Raw genomic sequence first — 24,371 nt, 5'->3', positions numbered from 1 at the left:
AGTTAAATAAGATTCATTGGAAGATATTAGAAAAATATGAAGTGATATGAAAAATCAAATGATGACGTAGGAAGGAATCCCTCTCCTTAGTAGTGACTAGCATAGTTCAGTTTTGCATTTTTTTTTAGGACACTTTAACTCATATGGTTCTCCTTAATCAGATTGAAAATTTTATTAAGCAGCACCTCTACCCACTATTGTTTCCTAATTGCCTAGCAAAGAGCCTAATGGAGAAAAGAGCCCTATAATTACTTACAAAATTGATTTCTGGATTTAATGAGCCACCTCTGAAACGGTTTTATTTATTCTTGCATAAAATTCATATTCAACTGTGTTGATTGCTGGGATATAAGATTTGTTTGTTCATTGATTCATTGATCCAATATTTGTTGAACACTTATTATGTGCCAGGCTCTGCTCTTGGTCAGGGGACAAATGAATTGTCTAAAACAGAAAAAGATTCCTGCGTTCATGGAGTTTTTGCTTTCTAGTTGAGAGGAGGTGAGGCAGAGAGTGAATACTCAAAACATATACTGTATGAGATATAAATCAATGTAAAAGACAAAAATCAAGTTGGGAACAGGAAGTAGAGAGTGTTGGATGGGGAAGACTATTTTAAATTGCTATTTTCAATAGAATGGGGAGTAAAGTATTGCTGATAATGTGACATTTGCATGGAGACCTGAAGAGGTGAAGGAGTGAGGCAATGAGCCAAGTAAATATCTGAGCATTCCAAACAGAGGGCAAGTAAGTTTAATGGCATTGAGCTGCCTAGTACATGCATGGAATAACAAGGAGGGCTTGGTGGCTAGTGTGAGTAGACCTCACCTGTTTTGGAAATCAGCTCCATTTCAGACGTTACGTCTTAAATGAGACCAGTGGCTTATTTGGAGGAATTACTGGGTAAAATTTAACTAGATCATGTCTTTTATATGACATATAATAGCATACATTGCTGATTATTTTCCCATATCCATTTTCCTTCTCCTACAGTAATGGAACTTTAGTGAAGGATATAACTTCTCATAATAAAGGCATTTTCCAGCCTCCTTTGCAGCTGGGTGTGGCCATGTTGCTTATCTTGCCAGTTGGCAGGATACAAGCAAAAGTGGTATGCACAACTCAAGCAAATGTCTTTAAGGGGGAAGAACATTTTTTTTTTCTTTGCCTTTTTTTCCTTCCTGCTGGCTAGAATAGGGATATAATGGCCAAGACTCCAGTAGTCATCTTGAACCTCACAGAAGTGGCCACATTCCAGAAACAGTGCAGCAGAAGGCTGGAAGGTGAGAGTCCCTTAGTATTTGCAGAGCCACATATTGGCCTTAGACACTCATCTCTAGAAATTGTATAGGAGAGAATAAAACTTTCTCAGTTCTAAGCCCCTCTTAATTTGGGTTTGAGGTCACGTGGGTCACATGCAGCAAAACCTAATTATAACAAATACATCTGGATTTTATGGAGCCGTGGAGGTCTGAGAAAATTGAGAACAAATATAAGTGTTTATAAGCCCTAAAACTAGATAAAGTCAGAGTGATAATGGTGTATGTGTTTCAAAATAAAATTTCTTTTATTGTTTGTTTTTACTAGAATGCAATACTTGCTCATTTTAAAAAGAACAGACAGATAAAAACAGCTTTATTACTTCTATCCCAGGGGGTCCACCACCACCCCTTGTGATTGCCCTACCCTGCATCTTTGTAAACTGTGCCCTTATGAACAAACCCTTCAAGGAATATTTATATTGAGTGTGTCACCTGTTTTGTGCTGAGCTGCTGGTTGATGGAATCAACACCTAACTAATATGTGTTAATGAAATCAGTACATTTTCAAAAATATTTTTTGTTGAAGACAAGGTATATTCATTCTTTCTATCATATAAAATCCTTTGTTAAAATTATTTTAATATGGCAAAATTAAACCCCTATTTAGACTTGCTTAGGAAAAAAGTCCTAAAATATTTATTCTATTATTCATATTTCAAGTTTAAACTATTACAGAGGGGGTAAGATAGGACCTTCCTCAATGGGTATTCCCCATGATAACTTGAGCCCTTGACCTGCACAAAATCTCATGATATATTTGTATTTGTGAAGATGGGCAATGGTTTAATTTATTTTCAAAGTTAATTTTTCAAAATTATAAAGACATAAATTAAAGGCACTTTGAGTTTTATTGTAAACCAAATAAATTAGTTCTAGTCTTGACGTGCATAAATTACACCTTGGTATTTAGGAAGAGAAATGTTCCCCATGGCCATTGACAGGCCCTCACCCTGTAGTTTATAAATCAAAGGTACAATTTGAGAATAAAATACTCTTTATGAAATAGAATGTCAAGAGCTCCTTGTTAAATTTGCTGTAGCAATTAAGTTCTCAGGTGAGAAAATGCCTCTTTTTCAATGTTTTATTAACTCTGTCATTCAGTACTCCATTTATAGGAGCAACTCTTCACAGTAAGTACACATTAGGATGACTTTTCACCTCCATTTAAATGAAAAGTTTGAGAGGAGGAATTGGTTCCTGTCCACTCGCTTGAATAGTAATAGAGACTGGATCTGTGCCAGTTTTCAGAGAGGAGAGGACAGGGGTAAGAAAAGTATGTGGCCAACCTGACCCAGGCTGGCAGCACAGAAGTGAAGACATCCCCAGGGGCTCCATGTCATATGGGGCTGGTGTCTCCAAGTGCCACTGATATTTTCTCCTAAATTATGTCACTGGCCCTTGTTTCCACCCAAGCTTCAGATTCTAACTGATCACAAGTTTTGGGTAAAAATGTGATAGTTTTGTGTTGTTTATCTTCGTTTTTAGAACAGGAAGAGAGGGTGGGTGTGAGAGAGAAAGACAGAGATAGAGACAGAGGTGACAGAGACAGACTACTATAAATGCAACTGTCTTTGGCTTCTACAGTCATTGCCAGGAAAATAGTCACATTGGGGAGGTTATCTCCCTCTGGAATAAGGAGCACTGGGTTTGGAATTAGGCAGCCTATGCTTAAATTTGACCTTTGATGATGATCCGAAGTGTACCTTGAGTAACCTTCTTTAATCCTCGGTTTCTTCACTTATTGATTAGTGATGCTGCTTTCACAGGACAAATGTGAGTTTAAATTTCATGTAAGGGAAAATACTTGCTAGGCTATAGAGCATGTCAATGTCCTCCAGCAGAATGTCCTCCACCAGGAACACACCTGTCGTTGAACAACGGGTTCAGTTCTCACAGGAGGGAAGGAGAACTGTTCCACAGGGAACTATAGGGTGTCTCAGTAAGAGGGTGTCAGGAAGGACTTCTGTAAGATTTGACTTTGTGTCAAGGTTTTGAGGAGGGCGTAAGGAAGTAAGGCTTCTCTCTGGATTGGACGCTGTCAAGCAGTGGGCAATTCTATGAATGCATACCTTAAGTAATCTTATCTAGAGGGAGAACAGATTAGAGTGAGGCTGAAGCTATAATTGATAAAGAAGAAGCCCTCACTCATATTAGTCAGGAAAGGGGCTGTCTGATTATTTTTGTGCTCTGGGCCATCGTCACGCTTTGTTTGTGTTCCGACATAATTACATAATGGTCCTGTTTTTGTCTCGATCGTGTCTGGTCATGGAGTGGCTTTGTTTGATGTTAATGTTCTGTGAAATTGTTTATGTTCAACAGGAGAACAGCAAGGTCTAGCTAGTAATGCCCAGTCAGGTCCTGGATGCCAGGGGCTGCTTTTCTCTTTCTCATGCATTGTAGAAAAGCAGGATGCGTTGTGTTTGCAATTGTACAGATACAGAGTCGGTGTTCCTTTGTGTATGCGTGTGTGTGTGTGTGTGTGTGTGTGCATGCGTATGTGTGTGTTTTCAAGCCTCAGCAGTGTTTCTGGCTGCCATTCACTGGTAAAAACACATCTTTTAATCGATTGAGATATTGATGTGGTTTAGTAGCCATGCTAGAGATATTCCAGGGTCCTCACTGAATATTTCCCCTTCTCAAGGAAACTTCCTTGCTGAGGAGAAAGACTATGCTTTGTGCTAGGTGGATCCTCCCCCTCATTCATCACAGCTGAATGCTTCAGGGCTGGCCCCTGACCCAGAAGCAGCCAGTTCATGGGATGAACAGACGTAGGACCCTGAGGTCGGCTTGAACCAACCAGATTATTTTCTCGGAATTGGAAAACAAAGAGATCGAATCAGCTAATGTCAGGGAGCAAAAGGCCCTAGAGTGCATGGAGAAGAAAAGGGGAAAACTGAAACGCAAACTGACATTATTAGAGTTATGAGAGAAAGCCCACATGGATAGAATAAAGAGAATAACAGAACAGAAGCCCAGAGAGAAGCAGAGTCTCCATGATAGAAGGACTGGCCGCAGGACTTTCTCAGGACCCACCACTTCCCAATTTTAGCCTTGACCATACTATGGTAAATTTATTCCTCATGAACTAACTCAAACGGACTCCTGTGTTCTGCAACAAGAGTGGTATTGCCTTAAGTAATTGTCTGCAAGGTTAGAGATATTAAGAACTACACATATCATCTGGCCTTTGTTTTCCAGTTGAGGAAACTTAGTCTAAAACAAATAAAATTACCTGCTCAAGCTCCCAGAACACGTTGGCCCTTTGAATAGACAGAATAGATAATTGCCTGCAAGTGATTCGAAGAGCACTAGAAAGACCTTCTTCCTTCCTCTCTCCCCTCCCCTCTAGCCCTTCAGGCTGTTTGTTGCAAAGGTTGAATTCATTTGCATGTGTTTAATCCTTACCACAGTGCTTGGTGTGTAATAAGAGCTAAGTACATGGTACCATCACCAATGTGTTATAAAGCCACAGTTCTGAGTCATTTATGCTGGGTTCCAGAGCCAGGGGGAACAGGTGGTACTCTTAATGAGTCATGGTAACTCAGCTGATTAGTTCACCTTAACACAGCAACCACAAGATATGATCAACAGCACTAGATTGATATCATTTGTGCTGATTGTTGGAAAGAAAAACTATCTTACATAAGTCTAGCATGTACATCAGTCTAACATGTCTACCTATTATAGTTCCTTTCACAAACATCTACACTGTTACGTTTTCATCTTCATTTTACAGATGTAGAACCAAAGGCTCAGAGCAGCTGAAAGACAGGTAAGGGTGCTCTCCTTGTAGGGAATAATGGGAGAAACCAGGGCACTTGGAGGTAGGCAAGAGTGTGCCAAGGTGCGGTGAACTTTCTCCTAACTTTACCATTTTGCACAAGACCAGTTCTCCACATCCAGGAACTTGCAAATAAAGGGTGCTCTTTCCATCTGGCTCTGGGTGTAATTCTTCTCTGTCCAGGCTTAATGTCACCAGCATGATTAGCGCCTGTATCAGGAAATTGTGACCCACTCTTCCCGTTCATCTTTGTCTCTGCAGATGATGAGGAGAATGGCAGTTTGAGGATGGAGAACATTTCTCCCATTATGAAAGCTCCCTTTGTGGGGCCAGCCACGCCTCCAGGTCAACAGAGGTAGGAAAGAGGTTGCTATGTGAATTTTTGCAGTGCAATAGGTGAAGTTTATTTGAAAAGTTCTTTTGAAAGCTTGGGATATGTGAAGTCCCATTACTTTCAAATAATCATTTGAAAAGCTATGGATTCTGGGTATATGGATTCCTGTTGCTCCTTAGAAACAGAGCAAAGGGTGCTGAACTTGGGAGGTGGGCTGCTTGCTAAGCCTAGTCAGGGGTTTGTCCAGTCAGACAGCCATATCTCTGTTGAAAGGAGAATATCTTTTAACAAAGTGACTCTTTAAGAAACTGCCTAGGTGGACTGAATGATTAAATTTCCTAAGCTTTCTGACAGTTCCAAAACTAACTCTCAGCATATTTTTAAAGCTTAAGATATTTATTTTGATCAAAGTACTTTTATTCACACATGAAATTCACATAAGAGACATCTACTACTAGTCTGAACTTTTGCACATTACCCCACTTAAGACCATAAGAACTTAAGTGTAACATAAATTCTGGTAGCTGTTTCATGTGTCAAGTACCCAATTTCTGTTTATACTTATTGTCATTTTTAAAAATAAAAAATAAAGTTTCATCTAAAGTAGAATATATATTTTATATTTATAATACACAGTAAATATAGCTTGGAATTTATACAAAATGCATCTGTGCAGAATCATAAAGTCAATCTGGATATTAAATGCTTTTCTTCCTATCTTTTGGACTACGAAGACAGTTGAGTAACACTGAAGCATCTTAGGTAATGAGGTATTGTTAAGAAGAAAGTAGGTCTGAGATTTTTTTTTTTTTCTGGAAAAAGTTAGTTGAAAAATGTCAACTACCTTTGCCTGTTAGGGTTAATTTCCTCATGTTTTTACTGATGCTGTTGTCCACAAACAAAGCAGTTTACTGCTTGGGTGCGTGTGTATGTGTGTGTGTTTACATACATCTTTTCAAATGTGTAATATTTTCCATAAATGTAGACATATACCTACTTGAGTATCTTTGAACTGACTTCACTCTAATATGAGAATTTATCTGACATTACAGCTATCTATCCACCCTGACAATTTGACCCTTCTCTCCTGGTTTAAAATCATTAATCTTTATTTCATGAATCAAACCAGAAAATTAAATGACATCTTGGTGATATGAATAGTATCAATTCATTTTCAATAGGTTGCTTTGATCTTCTTTTTTAAGAAAGTGTCTTTATCTTGCGAACATGACCTTCTTTTCAGCCTGCTATTATCTGAAAAATAGCCTTTGCTATTCTTTGGAACTTTTCCACTCTCTGTGGCCTCCAATGAATTTATCATTGTTCAGACATTTAGTTTTGCTCCCACAGAAGTATAGAAGTATTTTTTTACAAGTCTCAACATACCTTCCAAAATACAATAGCGATTGTTAGCTAATCATTATTGTGTGTGGAGCAGACAAAAGCTCTTTAAAATGAGTGTAGGTTTGTTCTCTGGCAAAACAAGTTCAGACTCATTTTTTCCCATCATTTCATGGCAGCAATTGAGGCTGCAACTTGACTTGAACCTCTGATAAGAGATGAAAAAAAGAAAAAGAAAAAATTGAACATTAGTGAGAATCACTTATTATGTTTTGTGGTCATACAGGATTTTCTGAAAAGCCTTTCTGTTTGGATAATTTCCCATAATATGACTATTTTCCACCCAAGGTGGGAGCCTGTTGTACATTTTCCTAGCCTCTCTTGCTGCTGGATACAGTCATATGGCTTAGGCTCCCCATCAATAAGATGCACACACAGGGGAGATTTTGATGTGAAGTGACCAGAGGAAGCAGCAGAGCACGAAGTCCATTTACTGGCAATAGTGTTGGTGGAGGCATTAGGCTTTTGGAGGCAGGTGTAGGGGAGATTCTTGGTGTTTGAGGCCTGACTGTGGATTGAACTGCAGCATTTGAGTCCCAGGGGCAGTGGGACCTCTGCTGGCGCAGTTCTGAAGTGTGGTTGCTGCACAGCCTGTCAACCACTCTGCAGACTCTGAGCTACCAAGTATCTTTCAATACATTCTGCTGTTTCCAAATGAAGTGATCAATCAGACATATCTAGGTATTTTTACCTTATCAACACTTGAATATGATTTTTTTCATGGGAAAACACATAAAGGAATGGTGTAAGAAGAATCTAAACAATTTTTTATGGAGTCTTACCAAACAGTGAACTTGGGTGTATGTTTAATTAATTATAGCAATTATTAAAAAAACAAAAAACAAAAAACCTTCTTGCTTGGGACAAGCACACTCTTTTAGCCAAGGGCAGTGGTTAGAGGCAAAGTACTATCTCTGACTCTGGGCTCTTTGGGGTCATTCTTTTCCTAGGTTCTACCTTTGATTTGCCAAACTTTCATCTGCGGCTCGACCTTTATGTCAAGAAACAGCCTAATCCCTGGAAGACGGCTTGGGGCTTATGTCTCTCTGCAGTTTAAGTTTATTTTCTGAAATGCGAGGCTTCCGGCCCCAACTAATACCATCAGTATTGCTGGCATCATGTTGTTTTGTGGTTCTGTCCTTGAGTCTTGCTCATAGTCTGCTGCTTGGAGTCTTCCACTTAAGAAGGACATCTACTGTGGGTTGGCAGAAAAGCCACAGTGCATCACAGATTGAGTGGACTTTGCACTACACTGTTCAGTGGTGCTGGGCTCTGAAGCCTCCAGCTGGTCCAGGGGATGGGTCATGCTGACCTGCACTCCATCCCTGAGCTGCCCTTGGATTCTTTTCCTAGGTGACACCTTCTTTTGTAGTTATTTGTCTTCCCTAGAGTGTGAGCTGCTTGGAGGCAGGATTCCTACCTTGGCTCCTTCTTTGGCCTCACGCTACAGAACGGTGCTGGACATAGTCTCAGTACTTAAGGAGGCATCACAGGTCCTGGTGTCCCAAGGGACACTGGTCTTAGCTGCATGAATCCGGAGATGCTGGCATTTTCTGGCCATCTCTCTGTTCTTGCTCGCTCCCATGGCCACACTGACCAGGAACCGAGCCCATCCATTTGATCTCCCCGGGAGACCTGCTTTTATTTTATGTCTGGGATCTCTCACAAATCCCCTTCATGATGCTCTTTGCTTATCAGGTTATTCAGGTAGCTCCTCTGGCCTTTTGGAGCATGTACTTGTTTGGGCCCCTAAATAAGAAAAGATTCCCTTTGTTATGATTTTTGCCTTTTCTCCTTTTTCAAAATAGGTCTCATCTCTTCCATAGCTGCTGGGCAATGAACAAAAGTTGCTGTTAATTGGCTAAAGCCACACTGTACATTTTAAACCATGGTGGTCCTAAAAAACACAATAAATAAACAAAAGCCTTTGGAATCCTTTACATTCTATCTATTCATTTTGATTGGATTACATCTGCATAAAGTGCAAATAGTTGCTTGAAAAATAAAATATTTATTCCACTATTTAACTCTATAAATACAGGTGTCTGAATACTCAGGATTATACCCAAATCACAGAATATTAAAATGTGACAACCAGAAAGGACCTTAAGTCTTTTCTTATATCATGCATATGGCAAAGAACATGTATCCATAATATAAAGAACTTGTGCAACTCAATAAGAAGCAGCAAAATATCCCAGTAAAAGTGGGCTAAATATTTGAGCAGACATTTTAGAAAGAAATATACCAATGGGCAATAAGGACGTGAAAAGATGGTCAGAATAATTATTCCTTAGGGAAAGGCAAATGAAAAACCTAGGGCATAGGGTGATAATACTACAGAACCATTAAAATAGCTAACATTAAAAAGATTGGCCGCACCAAGCGTTGATGTAGATGGGAGGAATCAGAGCTCTCACACACTGCTGGTAGGAATATAAAATGTACAGCCACTTTAGCAAAAGCTTGACAGTGTTTTTTAAAAGAGTTAAACAAATACCTGTTGTATGAGCCAGTCATTCCATTCTTAGGTATTTATACAAGAAAAATAAAAACATATATCCATGTGAAGATTATACCCACATTTTCATGACAATTTTATCTCTAATAGTCTGGATAGAAATGACCCAGATATCCATTAACAAATGATGGTATACTCATACAATGAAAAACTACCTAGCAGTCAAAAATAATCAACTGTGGGTACACACACAACATAAATGACTCTCAAAAATCATTATTCTGAGTAAAACAGGCCGGGCTAAAAAAAGGGGTACATAACATATGATTTTATTTATACAACATTCTAAAAAATGTAAGTTAATCTTTAATGTCAGAAAGCAGATAAGTGATTGCCTGGTACAGCAGTGGAGGGAGGGATGAATTTCAAAGGGCACAAGGAAACTGTTATCATTTATTTTATTGTATATATTGCCCTTGTCCAGATTACATTTAGCACATTTTCCCCTGATAAGTAGATTATATTTGAAAATGCACTTCTTTTTTCACATTTCCTGCCTACATTATTCCTAATAAGAAAATTGCTTGCATGCTTGTCTTTTCTACATGATTATAGAGTTATTTTCATCATCCATTATAATTTCCCAATTAATGAGAATCTTTCATACTTTCTCTTTTACTAAACCAGACTGTATATGCCCATTCATTCTGTGTATACCTTTTATTTTTTTCCCTTTTAAATGACCCAGAAATGCAATAAAAGCAATGCAGTGAAGGAAAACAGCTTTGTCTGCCTGAAAGGAGTCACCCAATAAAATTATAGCTTTAATTTTCAGCCTGACCTTTCTTGTAATTTGTTCAAAATTTTATGATTTCAAAAGAAATAGACTTTTCTCTGAGGAATGCACCGTCCACCTTCCCAGGGGATATTTTGAAAGCCAAAACTCTGAGTCTAATAACCTAATGGCAACAGCAGCATTGCTATTTGTTGTCCATTTCTATCTCTATAAAGACTGGTCATATAGTCTTTCAGTCATCATCATTTCCGAAGTTACCTATTGGCAGTCCCCTGATTTTAAAAGAATCTTGGTACAGGCCAGTATTTCTCAATCTTTCACGTGCATATAAATTACCTGGGGATCCTGTCAAAAGGCAAGTTTTGATTCAGTAGGTCTGGAGTGTGTCCTGGGAATCTATATTTCTAACAAGTTCACAAGCAGTTGCCTATCCTGCTGGTCCATAGACCTTTGCGTAACAAGGGCATAAATAATACCAAAACAGCACAAAACCCTTATATTATTTGAGTTTACTTTCAAAGTAAATTCCACTCCATCAGGAGCTAACAACTCAGCTTAGAAAATATATAAGTAGAACATCCAAAATCTTGCCAATTTCTTTGGGTTTATTATCAAATAGTCATCTTGGACATATTGTCTACTCTTTCTGAAGATGAGACCAGCTAGGAAGGAAAGTCAGCTAAGAGGCCGAAGGGAGTAGAGAGAGAGAGGGATACTAGAGCGTCTCTAACCCATGCTGCATGTGCAACACGAGGATTCTCTTTCAGGTGATAGATTGAAGCCTTAGGCTAATTTTCAACCCTTTCTACATCCATACCCTTTTCTCTGCAGCTTTGCAGTGGAATAGTGAGTTCTACTCATTGACTTTGGGCTTGGCTGTAACTGGCTTTAGCCAATGGGATGTTAGCATATAACACGAGCAGAGTTTCAACTTGGACTTGTGCAGTGGGACCTCAACCTCCTGAATTTTTACCTTTGTCATGAGAACAGCATGCTCAGGTGTGCCTACTGGTCTCAGCAGGAGGATGAGAGGCATGTGGAACACAGTTGCCTCTGGCTGAATTAAATGTAAATCAACTCACTCCAGCCAACCTTCAGACACTTCAGACATACTAAGTGTTTTTCTGTTGTAAGCCACTTGAATTTGAACTCATTTGTTACACAGAAATAGCTACCTAACTCACTGAAGCAAGGGGTCTGATACAGTAGGACACTGGAGATGGATAGTGAGTTACTGAGGGCAGATCAGGAGTTGGAGATCTGAAAAAGGTAAGAACAGAGATAGGAGGTGATATGGTTTGGCTCTGTGTCTCCACTCAAATCTCATCTTGAATTGTAATCCTCACATGCTGAGGGAGGAAACTGGTGGGAGGTGATTGGATTATGGGGGTTTACCCCATGCTGTTCTTGTGACAGTGAGTGAGTTTCCATGAAATCTGATGGTTTAAAAGTGTAGCACTTCCCCCTCTTTCTCTCTCCTGCCAACATGTGAAGAATTTCCTTGTTTCGCCTTTACCTTCTGCCATGATTGTAAGTTTCCTGAGGCCTCCCCAGTCATGCGGAACTGTGGGTAAATTGAACCTCTCTCCTTTATAAATTACCCAGTCTCACGTAGTATCTTTATAGTAGTGTGAAAATGAACTAATACGGGAGGTCCAAACAGATGAAACCAAATGGAGACGAGGTTGATGTCAACAGTTGGATTTTTAAACATTTTTGGTGTACACTTGTAGAATAGATGAGATATAAAGGTGAGCTGAGATGGGATAAATGGAGACTGTTTTAAGCCAAGCAGGACTGGGCCTGATGTAAGAGGATGCTTTTTCTCATTGAGTTCTTGGCTGCTTATGTCATGGAGAGAAGATAAAGAGGGCTGGGAGGAAACACTTAATTGATAAAGTAATTAAATTTGAGTATGAATTAACTGAAAACATGCATCTTCTCCTGTTGCTTACCTGCTGGTGATGGCAAAGCAACACTTTTTTTCTCCTGTATTTGATAAAAATGCAGAGAGATCTCACCAAATCACTAGGCATGTGATATTTGGGCTGTTAGTCATGGGTTACTATACCCCACATATAGGAAGTTCTTAACATTCTTGTAGTCGTTAATTCACTGAATGACTCATTATTTGAAATGTGCTGTCAAGTTTTTATGTGCCCTCATGGAGCTGACATTCTTGCATGTAAAACATGCATCCATCCTTTTATTATAATTGTTATAACAGTTAAAAAGGAGAAGCACAATGAGATCTTCTATGCTTGGAAGAAGGGGGTGCTTATAGTCTGGGGATCAGTGAGTATTTGAGAAGAAATTGTATTTAAATTGAAATTTGAAGGAAGTGGGAAGAGCAGTCTATGTGATGGGAACAGTATGTGCAAAGGACCTTAGGTCAGGTGGAAAATGGAAGATGGTGCTTTGGAAGATGTATGACCGATCTGAGGAAATGAAATGTCAGTTTGGCTGAACAGTGAAGCGAAAAGGGCAGATGCCTTCTCAGGCATGGCCAGGTTAAGAGTTTGGATTTTATCCTAAGACTAATTGAGAGTAATTGAAAGGCTTGAAGCAGGAGAGCAACATTATTGAGTTTGTGTTTTAAACGATTACCCTGGCTATAATGTGCAGAATGCATCAAAAAGGGATAAAGATGGAAGATACGGCTTGCAGTGGTCCATGAAAAAGAAAATCTTGGCTTGGACTATAGTGGTGGTAGTGGATTTGGAGAGCTTTGCCCTGGAGTTATTTAGAAAGAAGAATCAATGGTTCTCGACATTGTTTAGGGTGTCATGAATAAGGAAGGAGGAAGATTGTCTCTGAAGCCACTGATTTGCCACAACTGATTATGCCATTCATAGAGACAGAAGACTTTGGAGAAAAATGGTTTTGGGCATGGGATCAACAGTTTAGTTTTGTATATGTTGATCTTGAGGTGCTTCTGATATAACCAAGGAGAAAAATCAAGTAGAGAGTTGGTCATATTGTTTTTTAGCTCAGAAGAGAGCTGTGAGTCGGACACATCACTTTGCAGGTTATTGGCATAAAGATGGTAGTTAGGTGAAGGGTACGAAACTGGGAGAAAAGACTCTAGAGACATCTTTGAGGACTCTCAACATTTTAGGGGAATTAGTGGGCAAAGGAGGCCAAGAAGGAAAGAGGAAGACTGCAAGAATGCAGTGCCATGAAAGCAGGTGCTAAGCTATATTGAACGCACCAGAGCTAAGTCAGTTGAGGCATGAAGCATGTCTGTTGAAGTTAGCAATGGGGAAGTCATTAATAAACTCAGAAAGAGTCACACAGCAAGATGGAGGCAGGAGCCAGATTGCAGTGGGCTAGAAGGGAGCAGAAGATGAGAAAATAAAGATGTAAATGTCTGATTAGAAAGAGAATGTATTCTCCAAGCAGCTATAATTTCTGTTTTTGGGAGAAGCAAGCTTGATGCATGTGGCAATAGGAAAACACCAACATAAACTGAAAAAATAAGCATGGATAGCTCAGGAATAGACAAAATCTTTACCATTGCAATTAGGAATTAAGTTGCATTTGTTTGATTTTAAGAATTCATGATTTGGATAATGGCTTTGCTCAAAACCACCTTTAATATTTTTTTATGAAAGAAGGGTAAATAATATTTGCCCTTGTGTAAATACGATTAAGGGGGATGATTGCCATGCTCAGGAGGAGACAGGTTGCACGCCATCTTCACAGAAGACCATAAATCTGATAATTGCTCATCTTTCCCATCTCTGTTGAATACAAAGTTCCATGAAGAAAAAATCTCAGTTGCAGCTTCAGCACCTGGACTGCATTTGGTACAGATGGGGTTCAATCACCCTTTGTCAAATGAATGAATGCTAGTTTTTTGTTCTTTTTTTTTTTTTTTTTTTTTTTTTCATGTTCTAGGAGTTACCATAGTACTTGGAAGTAATACAAAGATATCTTAGCAAAAAAACTCAATGTTCTTGACCCTTCTGACTGTGAGTAACTCAGGCTTGACATTTTACCAACAAGCCCAATCAGTGGGGTTAGACTGCTATGGAAAACATGCCATTGAAACGAGGTCAGCGTGACTTAAACTGGGCCAGATGGGATTCTGCTTATAGGAAACCTTGGGTAAACAGCAAGTAAGTGGAGTATTGCAAAGTGTAATTGTTTGCATTTGCTGGCAAACCCCTCCTATTACCCAGCCACCAAAGGATGTATGCTTTGAATGTGAGTGTGCAGACCTGAATGGTACCTGAGGCGCCTCAGAAAGTTAGAAGTTTCCCCACTTAATTCCTCTCTAATGCCAGCAAGGATATGAGAGATGCTAGGTTTGTCTGTAACAAGCACTTTCACTTTTTACTTAATCAGAATTTGCATTGTTTTCTCATTACAGTATTAATATGTGAATTTTGCCTTCATGTGCTGTGGAAATGACAAAGCCCCATAACAGTTGGTTTTATTCGTAGCACCTTCCGTTTTAGAATCTCTGAGGATCTCATAAGCTGATAATGTTCTTTCCAAATGAGCTATTTTGTAATCACACTCCACATGATTGTTTAAAATGATTATTATTGTTTCACCTTAATATAAAAAGATTTATTTGCCAATAGAAAAGCCAGTTTACCCAGGAATGCTGGTGTTAACTGCCTCTTGGCTCATCAAGGTCTGTGAGAATCTGGAGACTGTGAAATGCAAATGTTAGTCTCTGTTTCTGTACAATTTTAAGAAAATGAGGAGCTTAATTTCCATATTCAAAGGCAAATTTTGCTATTCTACCTCAGTGCTCAGAGTGGGTTGGAACGTAGGCAGAGGAAAGAAAGATGAAGTAGGGGAGGGTTCTCATTTTGTGAAGGTAGAGTGGGGAGGACAGAGTGAGACCTGGGCTTGCATTCTTCCCTCTCCTTGCCCCAGGGTTTAGGATTCGAATTGGCTTTCCAAAGGTTGTGAAGGTTTCTCTTGTCCAGCTTTCTTAATTTTCACTATGTCTTAGACATCAGCTTCTGTTTTGTTCTGATAACTTCTAAGCAAGTGTCATCTTGCTGAAGGGCTCATGTCACTGGCCAATTTAAATGTCTCTCTTTATTGTCCCAATCGCCACCTGATACTCAGTGATATGTACCTGACAATATCCAGACTACTTTGAAGTGAAAAACGTAGTGATGCTTGGAAGTTTCTGTCTTCTCATCTTTGCACTCTCTCATACCAAGACTATATATGTAGGTAAAGGCTACAGCATTTTTCATCAGCCATGTAAGATTATTTTCCTATTCTGAACTCAGCTCCTTTTCGTTACTGAGATAACTAACTCTCTAAATAAGGGTGAACAGACTTTTTTTTATAAAGAGCCAGGGAGGAAATATTTTAGCCTTTGTGAGCCATATGGTCTGTGCTGCAGCTACTCAGCCCTATCATTGTAAGGCAAAAGCCACCATATGCAATATGTAAGTGAATGGCTGTGGTTAAGTGTCAGAAAAATTTATTTACAGAAACAGGTGGTGGGCTAGATTTAGGTTATGGGCCATCATTTACCAACCCTTGCTCTAAATCATGGCTCCCATAGTTTCTTTATCTTCGTAATGTGGGAACAGGCTTACATTGGACCCGAATATTCCTTTGGAGTTCTGACAACTCCCAGTTTATTTTGTCATTTTCACGTATTTAGTAGAGGATGCTTAGACTTTTGGAGGGCAATAGAGCCATCTCAGTGATCTATGAGGCTTTCATGATCTGGCTCTTTCTGATCTAATCTTCTTCCCCCCGCTTCTTTCCCTGCTCTGCCTCAACTCTTCTGGCCTCTCTTGTTGCTTCCCGAGCGCAACAGACATGCTCTTCTTCAGGTCCTTGGCACTTGCTCTTTTTCTTCTGCTTGGAAAGCTTTTCCCCCAGATAGTCACAAACCTCATTCCTCTTTCTTTAGGTCTCTACTCAGATGTCACCTACTGAGTGAGACCATTTGGTTGATGTCTAGTCAGAAACGTAGGAACAACAGTAGGTATTTCAGAGAATTTAATAGAGAAGATTGGTTACAAAATGAAAACACTGGAGAAGCAGAAGGGATAGATGAGCTCTTGCAGAGATTAGCTGCAGTAGGAGGGCTGAAGGCAAAAGGGGAGATGGTGTAACCAGAGTCCAGGCTCTCTGTGCCACAGACAGGCTGCTGCTGGATCTTCTCCCACTCCCTCTGGCGCTCAGGAGTTAGAAGAGATTTTCTTCTGATGTTATGGCTGCCAGAGGCATTAAATGCTGTGCAGCTACTGCTGTTGCTATCACTATCTGAGTAGGGACTCAGCAGCCTTACACTCTGCTGTGATAGCTGCAGTTGCTTAAAACACCATCAGGAGCTGAAAAAATGTCGCCGCCCCTTCCTCTTGCCTTTGTCTTGTCTCCATTCCTTGACACCCATTGCGGGAGCCTACCCACTCCCAGCTGCAAGGGACACTGGGAAATGTAGTTTGCAGGCTTACAGCCCCCTGCTGCAGAGAGTTGAGCATGGAGGGACTGGAAGAGAGGAGAAAAACACTGGGCCAGTAACCAGCATGCCCTGTACACTCTGTCTAAAATGATAACTCCCAACAATCAATCCCTTTTCCCTGCTTTATTTTCCTCCTTAGCATGCATTACTGCCTGGTACACTGTAGATGTACTCACTTGTTTGTCTCCTGATTCCATGAGTGGAAACTCCACTAGGGCAGTAATTTTGTTCACAGTTGTACCTACAGTGCCTAGAATAGTTTATCATAGTGGCAATTCGATAAATATTTGGAGAATGGGTAAATAAATCTCTTAACAACACCCAGGGGCTACTTCTGAAAAATACCGTGGTTCACTGAGTGGAGTTTGACAGTCTCAAAGGATCACAGAAAATAAGAGGTTAGAAGAAAGTCCGCCTCTCTATTTCTCTATCTCTCTATTCTCTTTTTCTCTCATATATATGCATATTATATTTATATTTTTTCCTAGAATGCATCTGCTTCCAAACACTGACCATTTTTATAGTCATTGAAAACCTGTTCAGAGAGGGAATGCTACATCTAAATGTACTTCTTTAGTTGTTTGGCAAATGTTTCGGTGCCTTTAGAGAGAATTGTATGAGTTTCCTGGGGCTGCAATAGCAGAGCTGCACGGACTGACTGGCTTCAACAACAGAAAGCCACTTTCTCTCAGTCCTGGAGGCTAGAGCTGAGATCAAGGTATCAGCAGCCTTGGTTTCCTCTGAGGCCTCTCTCCTTGACTTGCAGATAACCATCTTCTCCCAGTGTCTTCACGTGACTATCTCTTTGTATATCTGTGTCCAAATTCCCTCTTCTTATAAGGATAATAGCCATATTAGGTTGAGATCCATCTTAATGGTGTTATTTCAATTTAATTACCTCTTCATAGACCTTATCTCCAAATACAGTCAAATCCTGAAGTACTTGTACTTCAGACTTCGACATAAAATTAGGTGGAGACATAATTAAACCCAAGGTAAATCTTCCCCCAAGATTTGTACGTTGCAGCCAGAGTTTCACCTTTACAGTTTTTAAACCAATGCTTACAAGTCTGAAATTGAAAACCTTTTGAACTTACCATCTTCCAAGTTTTATTTTTCTAGTTTCCTCCCAAATAATTGGGGGAAAATGGTGATGTGGTGCTTATTATGTTGTTTTTCTGAACAAGAAAACTTCTGTGGATGTCTTCAGAGGTGAAAGCTGAACAGATTTTTTTTTTCTCTACAAGCACCCTGTGGAACTGATTGGATGCTGGTACCTGTCTAGAGATTAGACTTCAGCCATTGCAACAAAAAAAATCTGCATTGTATTGGCAGGGAATGCAGCCCTGTGCCCTGCCTTGCTCTTTAGTTCAGTGATGAATGTTTTAACAAACTGATAAAGCAGGTTGCATAGCAAGGGACACCTTGGATCACGAGATTACACAGTACTCCTAGACTGGCAAGTCTTGTCTTGTGTTCATAAGTCAGTGTTCCATTAGTGGAGACCCCCAACTCAGCAGCTGATGGACAAGCCAGTGGCTGTGAGGTAGAGAAAGACTCAGTAAGAAAACATACCCTTTTTGACCTTGATGTAAATCGAATCTGTCACGGAACCCACAGTTGGGCTCTCATCTTGTCTGTTTGCAGCCTTGTTCTACGAACAGCCTACTAGATATCTTTCCATTCTCTCCCCGAATATTGAGTGACCTTGGAAACAGCCTAATCTGTCTTGGCAGATTGAAGATAGAGAAAACAAGCAGGGGAGAGAGACCTGCTAGTTCCTGCTATTGATCAGTGACTTGAATGAAAGCTCATTATGAGCTGGAGAGATGTGTCAGACACGGGTGTCAGGGGTGGAAAAACTCAAAACAGACCTCGGCAGCCAGGAGAAGTGATAAGAACAAAACACACACACACACACACACACACACACACACACACACACACACAGAGAGAGAGAGAGAGAGAAACCTTTGTTCCTTTCTTGGGTTCATTTACTTTTGGTTTTTGACCATTTCTCTCCAATCACAGAACTTTAAAGGCTGTAGAAAGAGACTGTACCTAGAAATCACTCATCTAGTCTAGTCCAATCTCTTCCTTTTAAATATGGGTAAACTGAGGCTCAGAGGGATGAAATGACTGCCCAAGCCCCAACAGGGAGTTAGCAGCACAGGTGGGACGCTTCACTCAGTCTGACTCAATTGAAATTCAAGTTCTTTCTGCCACATTTTGCAGCTTCTCCCTCTGTCTGACACTAGGTCTCAGGGTCCCAGCAATTCGACTCTTGAATGCCAAGATCCTGGCTCCAGGAAGAGCAGTACAGCATCCAGAAATGAGCCAGAACTGAGAATAAACACACGTGGGTTTGTGTCCTCACTGACACTTATTAGACATGTAATTTGGGCGTACCATTTACCTCCCTTGGTCTTACTTTCCTTATTTTAAAAATGGACATGCTGATGCTTATTCTTGGTTGTCTGGGAGTATGATAGTTTGATATCAGTCTATGAACATACTTGTAGACGCTAGTTACAGTGTGTCTCAGGAAGGGTAATCTCCCACTCAGTTCATATCCAATAATGTTGTAGCCAGATGTAAATTAATCAAATGGTCCTAGCAGGCTCAGTTGGCCATACCTAAGGCTGTGCATTTGTGATCAGGAGAAGGAGTGGTATATTAGTCAGGGATCGCCATAGAAATAGAACCAATAGGATATGTAGACATAGAGAGAAAAAGAGAGGAAATTATATTAAAGAATTGGCTCACATGATTGTAGAGGCTGGAAAGTCTGAAATTTGTAAGGCAGGCTGCAGGCTGGAGATGCAGGGAACTGATGTTGCAGCTCACGTCTAAAGACAGACTTAAAGGTCTTTAGAGAAAACTCTGAGATTTCCCAAGGAATATGGAATTCTGCCTCTCAGACCACCTTAAGTTGGATGAGGCCCACTTACATTATTGAGGGTAGTCTACTTTGCTGAAAGTCTACCAATTTAAATGCAAATCTCATCTAAAAAATACCTTTATAGCAACAGCTGGACTGATGTTTAAAATTAAAATTGGCAATTACAAGTGGAAGTTTCCAAGTCTGCAGCATTTGGGAGATAGAGGTCAGAATGTCCTACATGGGAACACAGGGAGGGGCAAGTCCAGGGGGCCAGAGGAGCAGGGCAAATGAGATTTAGCCCAGAAAGCCAAGCCAACCTAAAGCACCCATTTTGTTGAGAATCATACTTACCTGTTCAGCTCTGGGAGATGCCAGGGTTCTCTGTTCTTCCCATTTTTGACCAGAGAAAACATCAATAAAAAGAGAGAGAAAGTAATCCCCCTTGCTGCCACTGCTCTTCTGCAAATATTTCTAATGGGAGCCAGTCTTTGGCTCCCATTCCCTTTTGCCACTGTTCCTTACTCTTCCCTCTATCACTGCCTCCCTGCCAAGAGGCAGCACCATTTCCAAAGACCTTCTCTGTCTGTGGGAAGAATGGGGCCTAAACTCAATGTTTCCAGGTGAGGAAAACCCAACCACAGCCTGAGTGTGGGCAGACATTGAGGAAGAAAACCTGAAATACGTCTCTGGAGGTGCACATGCTGCCTGAGAACCATTGTGTACTCAACATGCCACAGATACATTCTGCAAAATGTCATTTCCTTTAAAGGTCACAAGCTCTATTGATTTCTAATTCATTTTTTTTTTGTGTGTAGCAGATTCCAAACAACTATTGCTTACATGATAGATTAGATGAGTCAATGGTTTAATATGGGAAGAAGGTCTGGGAATTCTTGTCCAAGGGGAGAGAAAAGGGGAATTTTCTTTAAGGCTACCACTATCAATGATAGTTCTGTTTTTTATATTTTGCCTATTAATAATAGTTTCCTTTCCTTCCTTCCTTCCTTCCTTCCTTCCTTCCTTCCTTCCTTCCTTCCTTCCTTCCTTCCTTCCTTCCTTCCTCCCTTCCCTCCCTCGTTTCTTCCTTTATTCTTTTTCTCCTTCCTCCCATAAGTATTTATTGAGTGCCTACTATCTGCCAGGGTATTGTGTAATGTAATGTGCAATAACTATAGACTTACTATTATAAAATTTATATTTTAGAGGAAGGGTAGCAAAGACAGACATTAAACATATAAAATCAACAATATATACAGCAGTTAGAAATTATGGTAAGTGCCATGAAGGAAAGGTATAGGGGCCGTGAGAGCCTAGAGCAGGAGGACTTGATCTAGATCATGCTGTGGGATGGTGAAGAAGGAGGAGCAAGTGACATTAGTACTGAGAGTGGAAGGAAGAGAAAAATTTGTTAGGTGAAAAGAAAGGATACAACATTCCAGAAAAAGAAGAAGTATACGCTGATGCCCTGATGTGTGAGGGGACTGCCCCACATAAGGAGCAGAAAGAAGGTCAGAGAGGGCTGGAGAGTGGTGGGGGAAGGTGGGAGATGGCTGGAGAGACAGGCGAGGGCTTTCCTATCAGGTTAGGTATATCCAGGGAGGCCATTGAAGGTTATAGGATGGATAGTTATGATCAGACTTGTGTTCTGAAAGACCATAAGTCTGACATTTGGGTATTGATGGGTGGGCTAGAAGGGGTACAAGAGAGGTGGAAGAGAAATGATGATTGGATGTGGTTGATTTCCATGGAGATGGAGAGAAATATATGGAATCCAGAGAAATTTAGAAAGTAAAATCAGCTGAATTTACCTAGCCTTGGACAAGGCTAGTGAGTTGATTGGCTTGACCTCAGCTTTGTCCTTCATACAGTGGTGCTGATACTACTTGGCTTTTCTTTCTTTCCTTTTTCTTTTTTTTCAAACCATCGAATTTTCTAGTTTAGAGGTTTATTCCATTCTAAATGTTTAATAAAGCTCCTGTCTATACCAGCAGCAGCCAATTAATGGCCTGAAGTGTCAATGCTCACTTCCAACTGAGAAATTCTTAAGTCATAATAATATTTTTCTGTGATTTCTTGAAATGTAAATTTTTCCCCATCTTAATAGGCATTTTTCTCAGCTTTATTCATGTATAATTGACAAACAAAAATTATGTATAAAGTGTACCACATGATGGTTTGATATATGTATATCTTATGAAGTGATTATCACAATCAAGCTAATTAGCATATCCATTACCTCTTATAGTTACTATTGTGTGTGTGTGTGTGTATTGTGTGATGAGAACACTTAATATTTGATCTTCCAGCAAATTTGAAGTATACAATACATTATTATTAATTATAGCTACTATGTTGCACATTAGATCTTCAGAACAGATTCATTTTATAATTGAGAGTTTGTACGTTTGACCAAAATCCTCTCATTTTTCCCACGCTCTAGCTTTTAGCAACCATTTTTTTCTCCTTGTTTCTAAGACTTCAACTTCTTTGCATTCCACATGCAAGTGAGATCATGCATGCAGTGTTTGTCTTTCTGTGCCTGGCTTATTTCACTTAGTAGAATGTCCTCCAGATTAATCCATTTTGTCACAAATGGCAGGATCTCCTTCACTTTTAAGGCTGAATAGTGTTCCATTGTGTATATGTACCACATTTTCTTTATACATTCATTCACTGGTAGACACTTAGGTTGTTTTCATATCTTGGCTATTTTTAAAAATCCTGCTGAACATGGGAGTGGAGATATCTTTTCTTTTCTTTTTTTTTCTGCTTAAAATTCTTTTATTATTATTATTATTATACTTTAAGTTCTAGGGTACATGTGCATAACATACAGGTTTGTTATATATGTATACTTGTGCCATGTTGGTGTGCTGCACCCATCAACTCATCAGCACCCATCAACTAGTCATTTACATCAGGTATAACTCCCAGTGCAATCCCTCCCCCCTCCCCCCTCCCCATGATAGGCCCCGGTGTGTGATGTTCCCCTTCCCGAGTCCAAGTGATCTCATTGTTCAGTTCCCACCTATGAGTGAGAACATGCGGTGTTTGGTTTTCTGTTCTTGTGATAGTTTGCTGAGAATGATGGTTTCCAGCTGCATCCATGTCCCTACAAAGGACACAAACTCATCCTTTTTTATGGCTGCATAGTATTCCATGGTGTATATGTGCCATGTTTTCTTAATCCAGTCCGTCACTGTTGGACATTTGGATTGATTCCAAGTCTTTGCTATTGTGAATAGTGCCGCAATGAACAGATGTGTGCATGTGTCTTTATAGCAGCGTGATTTATAATCCTTTGGGTATATACCCAGTAATGGGATGGCTGGGTCATATGGTACTTCTAGTTCTAGATCCTTGAGGAATCGCCATACTGTTTTCCATAATGGTTGAACTAGTTTACAATCCCACCAACAGTGTAAAAGTGTTCCTATTTCTCCACGTCCTCTCCAGCACCTGTTGTTTCCTGACTTTTTAATGATCGCCATTCTAACTGGTGTGAGATGGTACCTCATTGTGGTTTTGATTTGCGTTTCTCTGATGGCCAGTGATGATGAGCATTTTTTCATGCGTCTGTTGGCTGTATGAATGCCTTCTTTTGAGAAATGTCTGTTCATATCCTTTGCCCACTTTTTGATGGGGTTGTTTGTTTTTTTCTTGTAAATTTGTTGGAGTTCTTTGTAGGTTCTGGATATTAGCCCTTTGTCAGATGAGTAGATTGCAAAAATTTTCTCCCATTCTGTAGGTTGCCTGTTCACTCTGATGGTAGTTTCTTTTGCTGTGCAGAAGCTCTTTAGTTTAATTAGATCCCATTTGTCCATTTTGGCTTTTGTTGCCATTGCTTTTGGTGTTTTAGACATGAAGTCCTTGCCCATGCCTATGTCCTGAATGGTATTACCTAGGTTTTCTTCTAGGGTTTTTATGGTATTAGGTCTAACATTTAAGTCTCTAATCCATCTTGAATTAATTTTCATATAAGGAGTAAGGAAAGGATCCAGTTTCAGCTTTCTACTTATGGCTAGCCAATTTTCCAAGCACCATTTATTAAATAGGGAATCCTTTCCCCATTTCTTGTTTCTCTCAGGTTTGTCAAAGATCAGATGGCTGTAGATGTGTGGTATTATTTCTGAGGACTCTGTTCTGTTCCATTGGTCTATATCTCTGTTTTGGTACCAGTACCATGCTGTTTTGGTTACTGTAGCCTTGTAGTATAGTTTGAAGTCAGGTAGCGTGATGCCTCCAGCTTTGTTCTTTTGACTTAGGATTGTCTTGGCAATGCAGGGTCTTTTTTGGTTCCATATGAACTTTAAAGCAGTTTTTTCCAATTCTGTGAAGAAAGTCATTGGTAGCTTGATGGGGATGGCATTGAATCTATAAATTACCTTGGGAAGTATGGCCATTTCCACGGTATTGATTCTTCCTATCCATGAGCATGGTATGTTCTTCCATTTGTTTGTGTCCTCTTTGATTTCACTGAGCAGTGGTTTGTAGTTCTCCTTGAAGAGGTCCTTTTCATCCCTTGTAAGTTGGATTCCTAGGTATTTCATTCTCTTTGAAGCAATTGTGAATGGAAGTTCATTCATGATTTGGCTCTCTGTCTGTTACTGGTGTATAAGAATGCTTGTGATTTTTGCACATTAATTTTGTATCCTGAGACTTTGCTGAAGTTTCTTATCAGCTTAAGGAGATTTTGGGCTGAGACATTTTAGCTCCTTTGGATACAGGCCTAGCAGTGGGATTGCTGATTCATATAGTAGTTCTATTTTTACTTTTTCTGAGGAAGCTCCATAGTGTTTTCCATAAGTATCAATTTACAATCCCACTAGCATTACCAGGGTTCCCTTTTCTCCACATCCTTGCCAGTACTTGTTATTATTTGACTGATAATAGCCATCCTAACAAGTGTAAGGTGACATCTCATTATGGTTTTGATTT

The 24,371-nt window shown here is 39.9% G+C and overlaps 1 protein-coding gene and 1 long non-coding RNA gene across 2 annotated transcripts in view; one reads left to right on the top strand and one right to left on the bottom strand.

Moving 5' to 3' along the window:
* LOC126947686 (uncharacterized) overlaps positions 1-5,965 on the top strand; it is a 182,575-nt gene extending 176,610 nt beyond the window's left edge. Inside the window, exon 3 of the long non-coding RNA XR_007723171.1 lies at positions 5,365-5,965. This is a non-coding gene — a long non-coding RNA (uncharacterized LOC126947686). The remainder of the gene's footprint in view (positions 1-5,364) is intronic.
* Positions 1-24,371, bottom strand: part of LMCD1 (LIM and cysteine rich domains 1) — an 808,038-nt gene that overhangs the window by 243,806 nt on the left and 539,861 nt on the right. The gene's annotated exons all lie outside the window — the stretch shown is intronic.

The sequence above is a fragment of the Macaca thibetana genome, chromosome 2 (genome assembly GCF_024542745.1).
Source record: "Macaca thibetana thibetana isolate TM-01 chromosome 2, ASM2454274v1, whole genome shotgun sequence".
In the NCBI taxonomy this organism is placed as follows: Eukaryota; Metazoa; Chordata; class Mammalia; order Primates; family Cercopithecidae; genus Macaca; species Macaca thibetana.
Note: the sequence above shows the minus strand (reverse complement) of the source record. Positions and strands in the feature narration are given on the sequence as shown.